The sequence below is a fragment of the Hibiscus syriacus genome, unplaced genomic scaffold (genome assembly GCF_006381635.1).
Source record: "Hibiscus syriacus cultivar Baekdansim isolate YM2019G1 unplaced genomic scaffold, ASM638163v2 tig00110287_pilon, whole genome shotgun sequence".
NCBI classification, from domain to species: Eukaryota; Viridiplantae; Streptophyta; class Magnoliopsida; order Malvales; family Malvaceae; genus Hibiscus; species Hibiscus syriacus.
Genome location: NW_024062662.1, coordinates 404,197 through 417,787, shown reverse-complemented (window position 1 = coordinate 417,787; position 13,591 = coordinate 404,197). Strand labels below are relative to the sequence as shown.

Sequence of the window (13,591 nt, the reverse complement as noted above, 5' to 3'; positions counted from 1 at the left end):
CTCCCAAGTGGCTTCTGAGGGGCCTCGATTTCTCCACTGAACTTTGACCATTGGAATTCGTCTATTCCGAAGAACTCGTTCATCTCTCTCCAAGATCTGAATGGGCTCCTCTTCATATGACAAATCAGGTCTCAGCTCTACTTCTTCAACCTGAATAATGTGACCTGGATCTGGACGGTATCTCCTCAACATTGATACATGAAAGACATCATGAATACGACTTAGCTCAGAAGGCAACTCAAGCTGATATGCAACAGGTCCTACCCTCTTCAAGATACGAAATGGTCCAATAAATCTTGGACTCAATTTACCCTTACGCCCGAATCTTAATACTTTCTTCCAGGGTGAAACTTTCAAAAAGACCCGATCTCCCACTTCAAACTGTATATCCTTCCTTCTTTGATCTGCATAAGATTTTTGCCTATCAAATGCCTCTTTCAGACGGTCACGGATTAATCTGACTGTGTCCTCCGTTTCTCGCACTAACTCAGGTCCCAACGTTTTCCTATCACGCAACTCAGTCCAACAGATCGGAGTGCGACATTTACGCCCATAGAGTGCTTCATAGGGTGCCATACGAATACTGGTCTGATAACTGTTATTGTAAGCAAATTCAGCCAACGGCAAAAAGTTCTCCCAACTACCATGAAAATCGATTACACAACCCCGCAACATATCCTCCAGAATCTGAATTACTCTCTCAGATTGACCATCAGTTTGTGGATGAAAGGATGTACTATAATCCAATCTTGTTCCCAAAGCCGTATGTAACGCCTTCCAAAATCTCGAAGTAAATCTCGGATCTCGATCAGAAATAATAGACAATGGAACACCATGCAATCTGACAATCTCTGAAATATACAATCTTGCCAGCTTATCCAAAGTATAATTTACTCGCACAGGAATGAAGTGAGCTGACTTTGTAAGTCTGTCAACAATCACCCAAACTGAATCTTTTTTCAAAGGAGTCATAGGCAAGCCAGTAACAAAATCCATAGTAATACGCTCCCACTTCCATTCAGGAATCTTGATAGGCTGTAACAAACCTGATGGATGTTGATGTTCTGCCTTAACTTGCTGACAAGTCAAACACCTAGCCACAAAGTCAGATATGTCTTTCTTCATACCAATCCAATAATACCTCTCTCTCAAATTCCGGTACATCTTATCTCCTCCGGGGTGCATAGCATATGGACTACTATGAGCCTCGGTAAGGATAGTCTGCCTCAACTCAGCATCATCAGGCACACAATATCTACCTTTAAAGCATAAAACTTCATCCTGATCAATTGCGTAATCTGTGTTTGTCCCCTGCTCTACTTGCTCAATGATGGAAAACAAGGAGCTATCAAGGGGCTGTTTAGCCTTGATCTCATCAACCAAGGTCGGCTTAACTTGCAATTCTGCTAACAAAGTGCCATCGTCATATAAATTCATCTTGGCCATTAAAGACCTCAACTCCGATACCGTCTTTCGACTCAAAGCATCTGCTACAATGTTAGCTTTACCAGGGTGGTAATCAATCACGCAATCATAATCCTTTAGAAGCTCTAACCAGCGACGCTGTCTCAAATTAAGTTCCTTCTGGGTCAGAAGATACTTTAAGCTCTTATGATCTGTGAAAATGTAACACTTCTCTCCATAAAGATAGTGTCTCCAAATCTTCAAGGCAAAAATTACTGCTGCCAACTCTAAATCATGAGTAGGATAGTTACTCTCATGCGGCCGCAGCTGACGGGATGCATAAGCCACCACCTTACTTTCCTGCATTAAAACACAACCAAGTCCTGAATGTGAAGCATCACTATACACTGTAAAATCCTTTCCGGACTCCGGTTGAATCAACACAGGTGCTTGAGTCAAAACCGCCTTTAATTTCTCAAAGCTCTCCTGTTGTGCCTCACCCCAGTCAAACAGCACATTCTTCCTTAACAACTTTGTCAAAGGAGAAGCAATGATCGAGAAGCCCTCAACAAAACGTCGATAATAACCAGCCAAGCCCAAGAACTGCGGATTTCAGATACGTTCTTAGGTCGTTTCCAATTCATAATGGCCTCTATCTTGCTGGGATCAACCTGAACACCTCGCGCAGAAATAATATGCCCCAGAAATGACACTTCTTGAAGCCAAAACTCACACTTGCTTAGTTTGGCATATAGACGATGCTCTCTCAAAGTCCGCAGAACGATCTTCAAATGCTCGTCATGCTCTGCCTCAGTACGAGAGTATATCAGAATATCGTCAATGAAGACCACCACAAATTGATCCAAATATGGTCGGAACACCCGATTCATCAAATCCATAAAAGCTGCAGGAGCGTTCGTCAAACCAAAAGGCATCACTAAAAATTCATAATGACCATATCTAGTGCGAATGGCCGTTTTTGCAACATCAGATCCTTTAACTTTCAATTGATAATACCCCGAACGAAGATCAATCTTAGAGAATACAGTAGCTCCTCGCAATTGATCAAATAAGTCATCAATCCTGGGTAATGGGTATTTATTCTTGACCGTCATCTTGTTCAATTTCCGATAGTCAATACATAATCTTAGCGACCCATCCTTCTTTTTCACGAATAGAACTGGAGCTCCCCATGGTGAAGTACTATGTCGGATAAATCCTCGATCGAATAATTCTTGCAATTGGACTTTCAACTCCTTAAGTTCCTTTGGAGCCATACGATAAGGTGCCATAGAAATAGGTGAAGACCCTGGATAAGTCTCAATCTCGAACTCTACCTCTCTATCAGGAGGTAACCCAGGCAACTCCTCCGGAAAAACATCAGGAAACTCGCTAACTGTACGAATCTTCTCGATCGTGGACAATGCACCTTTGGTGTTCAAAATACAAGCAATGAAGGTCTCATATCCCTTCCGGATCATACGATCAATTTCCATCACTGAAACTATGTTGGAGAGATAACCACGCCGTTCACCAATTAACACAACAGTCCGACCATCTGAAGTCTTCAGAGTAGCCCGCTTGTATTCGCAATCCAGCTTTACCTTGTGTTTATTCAACCAATCCATTCCAAGAATTAGATCGAACTCCTCTAAAGGAAGCTCCATAAGATCAGCGAGAAAAATTTCTCCCTGAACCTCGAGAGGACAACGTCGGAATACTTTATTCACTAATACCGCTTGTCCTACTGGACTTGTAACTGTAACAGTATTTTCAGTGTTCTCGATCGGAATCTGAAGGTTTCGAGATACTGAGCTCGATACATAGGAGTGAGTGGAACCATTGTCCAATAATGCAAAGTATGGGGTAGAATAAATAGTAAATGTACCTGCAATAACCTCAGGCTCATCTCTGTCATCACGACGTCTAGTTGCATAAACCAAAGCTGGTTGTCTAGCCTCAGAAGTTGTTGGCCCTCTATTTTGCTGAGGTCGGGCTCTACTGTCTGTCCTGGACGCTGATCCTCGAGTCTTTCCTTGACTACGATCTCTAATTGGGGTCTGTACTGTAGTCTGCGAACGCACAGGAGTTTGGGTAGTGGTCTGCTCAAACGAAACTAACTGAGGACAATCCCTCCGATAATGACCACTAGATCCACACTGATAGCAAAGACCCATCTTCTTACGACACTCTCCTGAGTGTTGTTTACCACAATACTCACAAAGGGGCCCATTATAATACGACGAGGAACCGCCTCGACTGACAGCTAAAGGTGAGGATGCTGCAGGCCTGAAACGTGTATTGCTTCTATGAGGGCTGAAGTACGAGTCCTCTTTACGGACTGTGCTGATGACTCCATCGGGACTGAAAATTTCTTAGATCGATCTTGATCAACACGCTCTCTACCAGAAGCTAAAAACTCCACCTCTTCCGCATCTTTGGCTCTGCCCACCAGCACATCAAATATCTCATCCTGATGGGTTACAACTTGCCTACGCAGCTCGTATCTGAGTCCAAGGGCAAATTTACGACATCGATCTCTCTCCGTAGGTACCATACTGAATCCATACTTCAGCAATTTCAGGAACTCGATCTCATATTCAGAAACAGTCATGTCTCCCTGAACCAGGTCTTGAAACTGTTGTCGTCTCTGAGCTAAGTAGCGCTCTCCCAGAAAACGGCTCCGAAAGCGATCCTTAAAGAAATTCCAGGTCAAACGATCGGTAGGAACACTACTGGTCACTGACTCCCACCAAGTGTAGGCATTGCCATCTAACATCGCCACAGCACCCTGATATCTCTTAATTGAGTCCAAACCCAACTGATCCATGCGTCTCTCTGTATCCTGGAGCCAATCCTCAGCTTCAGTAGGAGCTCCACCTATCTGTCCCCAAAAGTTCTAACTCCATTGGCAATCAAAGTCTGCGAAATAGGAACCTCAGATACAACACCAGTAGCTCTGACTGCTCCCTGTATTAACTGCAGAAATTGTCTACCAAAATTCTCATCCAAAGCAACTCCGTTAGACTCTAACTCAATATCGGTCGCTCCTATTATCGGTGTAGTCATGCCAATACCAGCGGCAGGAGGCAGATCCGTTGGGGTCGTAGGAGCATGATCACCTATCGGAGGTGGGGGATCTACCCGTATCTCATCGATCGGATCTGCGAATCTAGCCACTCGACCTCGTCCACGGCTAGTTCGACGACTACGTCTAGCACTCATTTTGATGGATCTCAAGTTTACTACAGAAGATAAAACTTAGGGTTAGTTAAGCACTTGGAGTCTCAAACATAGTTAAAATCTTAATAACTTTGTGACATGGCCTTAGTAACTCGTTTTGTAAAATATTTCAAAACCGTATTTTCAATGTGGACTCATACACAGTCCGAGGGTTAAAAACCAAAAGCTCTGATACCAAATAAATGTAACCCCCTAGACCCGGCCTATGCGTTTCGACTAAGTCTAGTGGATCACATTATAATTATTAAAGACATTTTTCGCAACCGTTATTCCATCAATATAAAATCACATTATAAAAACATGAAATTATAAACAATTTATACTATCAAAAACCAACTCGTAAATATAGTACAAATAAATAATAATTTACTTTAAAACATGTCTTCAAATTCAAAATCACAATAAACCGAGCAGTAGTAGCAAAAGTGTTATCATTATAAAATCCGATATTTTAAAATAAGGTCCATGTCACCAAAATAAAGTAAACTTGCCAGATAAAAACATTACAATCTGATTTACTTCAAGAGATATGTTGATCCTCCAAGTGCTCGAACCAAGGTATCTACCCAACAGTATCTGAAAGGGGAAAACATTTTCAAAAGGTGAGCTAGGCTCAGTGTGTCCCAACATTTCCATAAAATCACAATAGGTACAAATCATAGTCCAGTAATCTCACAAATTCGTAAAAGAGTTTAACTTTTTGAAAATCATAGTTTAAACCCTTTTCTGGTACACCATCAGTAGTTCCCAAAATTATTTTCCATATAGCTTACTTTATGCACATAGCAAAAAGAAAGCCGACTTAAGGATAGGCTCTGAAGCTTGTATCCTTAAGCCCAAGTCAATAAGTCCATATAGCTTACCCTAAGCACACAGCAAAGGAAAGCCGACCTAATGAAACATCTTGGGGCCCTCAAGAGTCACATTAGGCCCAATTAGCTTGATCAGAGCTATTCCATCGTATTTCAATTCCAAAATTCAATTGCACCGTGACATAAATTCCATAAATCCAAAAACATGGTAATCATATACCATTTCAAAACAAAATTAGATAGCAGCCATATTCCATAAATTGTCACATTAAATTGGTGCATCCATAAAACAATAGCCAATGAATTCGGTGTACCACATATTAAAACCAATAAAACAGTTCAATAATAAGTAGGGAACACACCTCGACAATAGATTCAAATAACAAATCTACTGATTGCTGGTTTCACCACGCTCTGCTACAATTTTCGAACGGGTGAATACTGGCACACGTGGTTTAACTGATCTAGAAGAGCTGGGTCGAGCTGTCGAACGATCCGGAGAGTCTCTTGTACCTTCAAACAATAATATTTATCAGTCTCAAATCCTATTCAATTGTTCAAAGCTAAACTTCTTAAGTATATACGCATTTTTCGGGTTTGACTATCAATTTGAGGTATTTCGAGTCTGAATTTGGCCAAACGGATTACGAAATCGGAATCAGGGCGTCGAAAAACATAAAGTATGACTTTTCGAAAATTCAAATTCTTGGTCAAAGTCAAAGTCAACCACTTTGACCGTAGATTTGGAGACCTTCGGATTCGAATTTGACAAAACGGACCACGGAAACGGATTCGGCACGTCGAAAACTATCAGGATAGGTATACTCGGAAAAGATTAACGGTCGTTTAATGCTCGGTCAAAGCCATTTTAAGTTTTGGTCAAAGAAAGTCAACGGTCAACGGTCAACGGTCGGGTCGGGTCGGGTCAACGGTCGGGTCGGGTCGGGTCAACGGTCGGGTCGGGTCGGGTCAACGGTCGGGTCGGGTCTGACCGGTCAAACCGGTTCAGACCGGTCAAACCGGTTCGAACCGGTTGAAACCGGTCAAACCGGTCAGAACCGGTTGAAAACCGGTTAAACCGGTTTCCAGCAGCCACTCGCCCTGCGGCGGCGCGTGTGGCGCGTGAGGCGTCCTCCGGGGCCCTAAAAATCCCGGAAAAATTTCTAAAAATTATTTTGAGCGATTTCAAGATACTTACAACGATCGGTTCAAATTTTTGAACGGCGAAGAGCTCGATTTCAAATCGGCCGAATCTTTGACTGTACCACCTCCCCACGCGCCGCCGTCTACGGCGGACAAGGTTGACACCGGTGAACTCGGAACGGCACAAGGAACACGATGGTGCGGGAGGTGTCGTAAACGGAGCAACGATCAGCGGTGAATTTAAGATTTCCTCGGCGATAGAGCTAACAAAACCGTCGCTACTTTGACTGGAAATTCCCGACGTTTGGCCGCGTTTCGCTTCAATTAATTTGAAGGGTTTGTTCCTCGCTCGATGATGAACACAACGGTGGGTTTAAAACGATGATCGGAATTTGGACGGCGTCGGAATCGGAGTTGGAAACTGCGTATGGGAAAGGAAAATTGGGAGCCTTTTGGTTCTGAAAATCAGAACCAAATGCACGCTTATAATCAAAGCTGCCGACAGTTTTAGGGTAAATTCAAGGCTTGGTCCTTGGATTTTCTTCACTTCTAAAATGGCCTATAAACTCTCATAAATTTTGATTTAGTCACCAATAATTTACCAATTTTCACAATTAACCTCTAAAATTTCAATTAAATATTATTTTGAAAATCGGGTTGTTACATAGATATACTTATTCAAAATTGAAAAAAAAATATTAAAAAAAAACAAATAACATAATATAAAGAAAAAAGAAAATTAATAATCACATACGGTGAACAACTAACATTAAAACCGAGATAGTCATCGATTAAACAAAAATCAAAGAAAAAAAATAAATATATTAAGAGTAAACCTAGATTAAAAAAGAATTACATCTTAATTTTATTTTCTAAATATTTACTATTTGACATAAAAAAAAGCAGCAGAGTACAAAATGGATATTTAACATATATATAAATAACAACAAAAGTATCTGTTTTTAAATTCCTCCAATTTTTCTTCTCTCTTCAAATCACAGGGCTTTTTTTAGCTCTCTTTTGAACGCGGTATTGTTTATATGGCATCTCAAGCCAGCCTCCTCCTTCAAAAACAGCTCAAAGGTACTCCATTCCTTTGATCGATTTCAAATTTAATGATTCCCTATACTATATGTTTTTTAGGGTTTGAGTCGATTTTGAAAGGAGTTCTGATTTCTGTATTTTCGCCAGATCTTTGTAAGAATCCGGTTGATGGGTTCTCGGCCGGATTGGTTGATGAGAACAATATCTTTGAATGGAGTGTTACGATTATTGGACCTCCTGATACTCTTTAGTAAGGTTTTTTAAAGTTTATTTGGTAAAAGTTTATTTTTTAATTATGATTGAAATTAGTTGTTTCTTATGGATTCTTTGATGTGGATTTTGTGTGTTAAAATTGGATAATGAGATTATTGCTTAATAGGGTTTAGGTTTTTGAAATTAGATTGGTTTTGCTGGTCTTTAATTGATGCTATAGTTGATTTAAAGGTCTTCTATCAAATTCAAATGGAATTATGGTTCTAAATTGGATTATCTTGATTTAATTTTAGGTGATTGAAAGGTTGGAATATATGATTTTTAGTTTACCTAGTGATTGTGTTTCCAATTGCTTTTCAGTAAGTTTTTCTTTTGAACTCATTGCACACAACAACAGCACTGAAAGAAATTGTTTGTTTTCACCTTTTATATGGAATGACTATGGATAGCGGTTGCTGAAAGATTCTGTATATTAATCCTTAAGTTTCATCGTTAAGACCTTGTTCTTGCGGAATTGGTTCAGTTGAGAATGATAAATGGTAGCTTCTTAGCTTCTATATGGATGTTAGTTATGAGTAGCGAAGATCATTCTTGTGTTTTTAATTTGTTTAGTTGCAAACTCTTCTCAACAATGGTATATGTTTACTGCTAGGATAAGATTCTTTGTTTTGCAGCATATGTTCCTTGTTAATGTGTCTTACTTTCTCACTGCATAATTCTCTTTACTACTACTATTCCCTCCAGTAATCTCAACGTGGAATTGAGTTCTTTAGGGCGTATCTTGTAACTATATGATTTTTGTTTATTAATGTTCTTTAACATAAGTATTCTAATTTCAGTGAAGGGGGATTTTTCAATGCCATCATGAGCTTTCCGCCTAATTATCCAAACAGCCCTCCAACTGTGAAATTTACAACAGAGATTTGGCACCCAAATGGTATACCTTTGTCTGTTCATACTCTTGTGCCTGTCTGATGCAAGAATTAATTTGATTTTTAATGTTTTTGCAGTTTATCCTGATGGGCGTGTTTGTATTTCAATTCTTCATCCTCCGGGTGATGATCCAAATGGCTATGAGCTTGCAAGTGAACGCTGGATGCCAGTCCATACAGTATGTTTTTGAAGTGTAAAATATGCTTGAATCGTCTTTTTTATTTATTATTGTTATTATCATCATCATCATTTGCAAGTGCCAATAACATTCATAGTGCCATTGGTTTCAAATTGCTTAAAGTTCAACTACTTTAATTTATGGGCACCCTGCTCCTTACTGTTGTACTTTGCCCCCTTTTATCTCGACACTATGGTAGTGCATTAACAAATGTATATCCTTACAATGTGGCAGGTTGAAAGTATTGTATTGAGTATCATATCAATGCTTTCCAGCCCTTTCCAGCCCCAATGATGAATCTCCTGCAAATGTTGAAGCTGCTGTAAGTGATTGTTGAATTTATCGATTAATTTAATCCTTTTTCGTTTTAGTATGGCGTTTTGAGTTTGTTGATTTTTTTAGCTTCCTAGTTTCATTTCTCCCTTAAGTACGACTTACTAATTTCTGTGGTTTCATGTGATGTTACTTCCGAATGTTTGATGTCCTAACATGGTGTCTTCCCTTCTGTTAAGGCTTCTACTGTTATGGATTCTCCGTGGTTTAACATGGTTTTCTTTACCTCAGTAAATCCTATAGCATCATGTAACTATCAGCATATCGTTCTATTGTAGAATCATGTGAATACTAATGAATCTGAAGAAGTTTTTTGACATGTATATTATTAAGATTGTAGAACTGAAGAATCAAAACCTATTTTCCTGATTTTTTTATCAATACTTGTTGGTATTGGCAGAAGGAATGGAGAGAGGTGAAAGATGAATTCAAGAGAAAGGTCGGTCGCTGCGTCCGACGGTCACAAGAAATGTTGTGATCATGTTGGCTGCTGTTGCCTTCTCTTCTCTACCATTTTCGAACCCATGGAACGTGTTATCATCTATCTTGTAGGGAGATCAGATGTGGTTGATTACACCACAGTTCTTGTGAACCTAGTGAATGCCTCAACTTCACACCCTTTTCCTTTTTCCTTTTCTTGTGCCTTCAAGTAGTAATCTGTAATAACTCGAATGTTATTTTGTATTCGAAAGCTTTTTGGTTTTGGTTAGTGTTTGTTTACAAGCGTTGTTGTTGAGTAGCAGCCACCCTTGTCATAAACTCTCATTTGTGACCGTCTCTTCTTTTGATGGACAATATCTTTTATCAGATGCTTTACTTTGGTATCCTTTTACAAGCTTTGGAAAATTGACAGATTTTTTAATAGTCTCGAGTTATTATAAGGTTGTATCTGTTTAGAATTTTTCTTAATTATTTATAACGCATATATTCTACAAACGTAGTTGCTTAAATCTAAGATTTTAAGGAAGAATAACACTTCCTTTAACTATTATAAGACTCTTTAAATACTGGACACTTGATGTGTTCGAAAAATTGACAATTTTATATATATGATGATGAAATCATATATACTAATTATGGAATCTGTCTTATGTGGATGGGCTAAAATTGTAAATAGACACATGAATAATTTTGAAACTAGTCTTATATGATTAATCTATTAAATTGACGGTAAATCATATGGAGATTAATTATCTTTGAATTCTCTTATCATACATTTTACGTTTTTTACTAAATAATTTGTAGTTTTATAATTTTCAATTAGTGAACCAATTAAATTACAGATTACAATATTAAAACTCTGTATGTTGAGCAATTTTTTTCATCGTTAATGCATGGAATAATAATCTATTAAAAGCATGGAATAATAATCTATTAAAAGATTGAGGCTACTTTTTGGTATAATGTCAAAACATATTTTTTTAGTGTTTGATTAAATAATTATTTTGTTATATATATATATATATATATATATATATATTTGAGATAAAAAAAAGTCTTTCCATAGATGAAAATTGTTAGTCAACAAATAATCAATGTTTTAAAATTTGAATTTTTTTCATCTTAAAATGAACTATTGAAAGTTAAAATACTCCAAAAAATAATTGTCAAAATGATTATTTTTTACCATAAATAGAACGTTGTTGTCAAAATATTTTGAAATGACAGAAGTCAAAGTGAATATTTAATCAAATGTTAAGGGTATTTTTTTACTTTATATCTTTTTATATAATTTATTTTATTTTTCTGTTACTTTTTATGAAATAATAAAATAATAATTGATTGGTTGAGATTTGACCCGTTATTATTTTATATGATGTTTTTTTCTAATGTCTTATATATATATGATTTAGTAATTGATTGTCTAATTCACACTTTGAATGATGATTAAATTCCCATTAGATAGAAAATGAAAGAATAGTAATGAATTAAAATTTAACCCTAATTTATCAATATGTATTATATATTATTTTTATATTTTAACATGCTCTCTTAATTTTTATTGTTTTGGGTAAAAAATATTTGACGAGTTAAAATGTATTTACCGTAATATTATAACAGAACTATTTAAAGAAAAAGCTAACTAGAGTACTGTAAATATTTAATCTTCTATTTGAGTATACTCAAGTAAAATTATTTATCGTGTTCGACAAACAATATACCTCCCATCAGTTTGTGCAAAAACATTTGCAACTTTATCAATATCACGAGATGATCTTCTTAATTTAACATAATTTATTTATAATATTAAGATTTTAATTGAATGTTATTTAAAGAATTCAACATTTCATTCCACTAAATTTATAATTTTCTATATCCGATTTAGATACTACGATCAAATCTCTAAGATTGTATCAATGTAAATTTATAAAATGTCATCCAAATTGACATTAATTATAAACTCAAACCAATGACACAATCAAAGTCATCCAAATTGATTACCTTGAAATCTTTTTTTACCTTTCAATCACCAATCTACATCTATATCTTTCGTGTCACTCCAACTGTTGGAACTCCCTCGAAATTGACAGTCTTGATCACACCATTCATTGACTCAACTTTAAGACCAAGAATGTCGGCAACCTTCTTGGACATGAAAAAATAATTGTCCGATATCACTAGAGCACTCTTTGATCATCCTGCAACGTTGATGTCTACGTATATCAACCTTTTATGTTTTTGGCCTCCATTCTCCTTGACATAACTCAATATCATGATACCAAGCCTCATTGATCCTCAGCTTTTCTTCCTCATTGGACGATTTGGCTTGATCTGGATAATTTTGCAACTCGCACATCCCCTTATCTTGGTGGCTCATTGGTTACTTCCTCTTTCTCTTTGGCTTCACGGTATTGACTCTTGCAATTACACCCAACTGTGTTACACCTTCCTCAGATTCGTCACCTCTATCGGCGATGGCCATCAATTTGGCCTTCTTAAGGCAATTCTTTATCGCGTGCTTACTGCTACAAAAATAACATTTGAAGGGCTCGCCACTCTTCTTTCACCATGACCTCCTTTGCTTGTAAGGTATGTTCTTTAATGTCTTCTCGCTGCAACTCAAAAACTTCTCGGATCCATCCTTGGACTGCACCTCGTTGTCTCTCTCACCATTTCCTCTAATTGTCTTTGATGTGGATGACTTGTCCTCTCGACTTTAAATTTTGATATGGATTCAGTTGCGGCCAATACGTTGGAGAGTTCTTGGATTCTTCTCCGTTGTATCTTCAATTTGGCCCATCGTTGTAGTCCATCGATAAAGGCAAAGTAGCCCTCTTCTTCGCTCAAGTTCAGGATTCATATCTTGAGTTTGGTGAACTGTTTGACATATTTGTAGATGGAAGAATCATGTTTAAGTTATCGAAACTTCCCTTAGGCTTCATGTTGATCATTCTTTGGGTAAAACTATTCTTTAAACTCAGCTTGAAACTCTTTTCATGTCTTAATGTGAAAGTCCTTGCTCTTCTCCTCAGAGCATCGACGACGCCACCACAAAAGAGCAACATCAATCAAATAAACATAAGCATTGTTTACCTTCTATATATCTTCAGTGATACCATGGCTTGAAAGTATTGATTCAATTCCCAAATGAAGTTTGCCGCATCTTTGGAAGTCCTTATCCCCTTGAACTCCTTCATTCCAGGGATATCGATATGGGGTTTAAGCGTCCCAACCTCAGCTACACTGCAGTATGGTAAATGAGTAGCTCGCTCTTGATCTCCTTCACCTCCTCCATCATCTCGGCCTTCATAACCGCTATCTGATTGTCCATGCGTTCTCGCATCTCTTCCTTCAAAACCACCATTGCAGCTTTAAGGGAATTGTCTCGCCGGTCCAACTTCTCATATAACTTGTTGAGAAGTCCTTGCACCTCAGCTACACTGCAGTATGATGATGATGATGATTATTATTATTATAATCCACTTAATATAAATATTCATTTAAATGTAGAGGGCATTAGTTTGACCTATTCTATTCCACTCTATATTTTGTTATTATCATTTATATATTTTATATACGTATTACAATTCATATTAAAAATGTCTAAAATTATGATCTTTAAAAATATTTAAACTCATATTTTTATTAGAAATATAATCTAACTTACCAAATCATGTAATACTTATCGGTACAGAATATTTTATATTTTCATAAACCCCTAATAATTCTACCTCATTTTCTACTTTCTGGAATGCTGAAAATGAAACAAAGGTTTAGGCGGCCATTTCTATCTGAGTGATTATTTCAAAACTTACACTTGAGAGTTGAGCCTAGTAATTAAGTTGAG

At 37.4% G+C, this 13,591-nt stretch overlaps 1 pseudogene; it reads left to right on the top strand.

Moving 5' to 3' along the window:
- The first annotated feature begins 3,945 nt into the window (after window positions 1–3,945).
- Window positions 3,946–10,119, top strand: LOC120116235 (annotated as a pseudogene).
- Window positions 10,120–13,591: the final 3,472 nt, after the last annotated feature.